This window comes from Buceros rhinoceros, unplaced genomic scaffold (genome assembly GCF_000710305.1).
Source record: "Buceros rhinoceros silvestris isolate BGI_N320 unplaced genomic scaffold, ASM71030v1 scaffold33411, whole genome shotgun sequence".
In the NCBI taxonomy this organism is placed as follows: Eukaryota; Metazoa; Chordata; class Aves; order Bucerotiformes; family Bucerotidae; genus Buceros; species Buceros rhinoceros.
In genome coordinates this window covers 497-2575 of record NW_010394403.1, presented here as the reverse complement: position 1 = coordinate 2575, position 2079 = coordinate 497, and positions in this window count along the sequence as shown.

The following is a 2079-nucleotide window of genomic DNA, read 5'->3' as shown; positions in this document are numbered from 1 at the left end:
TTCCTGCTTCACAGGATGAGGAAGGAATTTTGACCTCCCCCATCCCCCCATGCTCATTTCTTGCTGCCTTCTACAAAATTCCCGTCTACAGGGGAAGTCGTTTCACCAGGGAGTTGTTCAGATCTCTCCAGAGGAAGCGAAAGAAAAAAACCTCTAATTTTGAGTGTAGAAACGTACCGGGCAAACACTTGTAACTCTTCTCTGGCTGTCAGGAGTCACTGCGCTGTGAGGGGCACCAGCCGGTAAATGCCTGGATACAGCAGGACACAGCTGAAAGCACAGGAGAAAAAAGTGTGAATGTCTGTGCGCAACCAGAGGGCCACTCCTCTGAGCCGGTCAAAGCGTTCTCACCACAAGCTGGAGGACTGCAAAGGTTTATCCTGCCTTTTAATACACAGGAGCCAAACAGAGAAAGAGAGAGGAGATGACCCGGCAAAAGAACGTGCTCCGTCTCATCAAAATTCACAGGATTTCATCCTGGTCTCCACTTACAGACTGTGCTGGGAGTTTAACTTCCGTGGCTTTAAACCCAGATTGAGTCAAAGTGCTGCAAAGTCTCCCCAAGCCAAAGCAACATAGAAATTCAACACAAACGGACACGCGCAATTCAACGCACATCTCACCAAAGCGCTTTTTTCTCCCCTTCTTGTTCTTTTTTGTTAACAAAACCAATCCAGGGCCAGCGCACCTTCCCTGTCCCAAGAGAGTGCTCAAGGGTTTGGCTGGACTGTGGCATAAGCAGCACCCAGGGCTGGCATGACTCGGGCAGTGCCAACCCCACCTGGACAGGCAGCGGCCAGGGGGTCATCGCTCACCCGGGGACCAGGAAATAAAGAAAACGGCCCGTGTACCCAGACACCCTCCCCTTCTCTCTCGGAGTCCATTCAGAGTAACGGCGGTAGCTGGGCGGCCGTGGGCACTCACAGCCACCTCTGCAGAGCGCAGCAGAGTTGTCCTTTAGGGGACACAGCTCAGCTGGGAGTCCCCAAGACAAGGTGACAGGAGCCGTGGCCACGTACAGGGATAATGCAGACACGCCACCCCAAGCCGCACCCACAGCGCAGACCCAGCATCCTGCTCCAGCGGAGGACCCGGCCGGTCCCTCAAGCAGCCGCAGGATGTACAGGTGGGCTGTGGGTCCTGCCACACGCACTGGGGGATGGATCTGCTGGCTGCAAACACAGACGTACCCGTACCCCTGGCTCCCGGCCCTCTGTCCCCTTCTTCACACTCCGCTGTCCCACAGGAAAAACCGAGCAAGCGCCCAACGTGCTTTCAAAGGGCTGACAAGCGGTCGCGTGAGTGGGGAGGAAAGGACAGGACGGCACATCCAGGCTCACGCGGTCGTTTCAGAGGTCTCATGTTCTGCAACGCTGCCTGAAGACTCTCTCCCACCACAGCAACACCGGCATTGGGGACCGTGTTCCAGTGCCGTCCTGTCCCACAACGCTGCCCAGCGCCAGCTCAGGGTCCCTGCCACCCCTCAGCACTGGACGTCAAGACCCGATCCCTGATGCCAGGCTCACAGTGGCAAGAAAAACAAAGCCAGCAAAGGCAGCAGAAGGCTGCCAGGAGCTTTGGCGCCTACGCTCATGGACAGCCAAAACTGCCCAGAAGAAACCTCCTTGCAGCGGTAACCGTGACGAGAGCACCGCAGAGCCGCCAGCTAAACGCAGGGCTTCCACACATCCACCTGAAGGACCAAAGCAAAGAGGAAGCCAGACAGCACAACAGCGAGTGCTCCAAGGCTGCTCTACACACACCCGTGAGCCCGAGGCGGTTCCACGGAGCACCAAAACCCACTTCTGCAGATCTCGCCACTCGCTTTTGTGGGGTATGTCGTTCGCAGGAGCGTGCAGTACCGTCCAAGCGGACAGTCCTTCACCAAGGGGGTCCATGTACCACGCCGGAGACCCGTTGCCCTTTCCGGGATGACGTGCCATACCACAGGCACTCTGGGTGCCTTCCCTGCACGGCGACCTCCCAGAAGGGCCAGCAGTTAAAAGCTGGCGGAGCTGCAAACACCAATTCTAAAGAGCTCAGCCCGCTCCTGCCGGTGCCGACCTTCAGCCTCGCTAC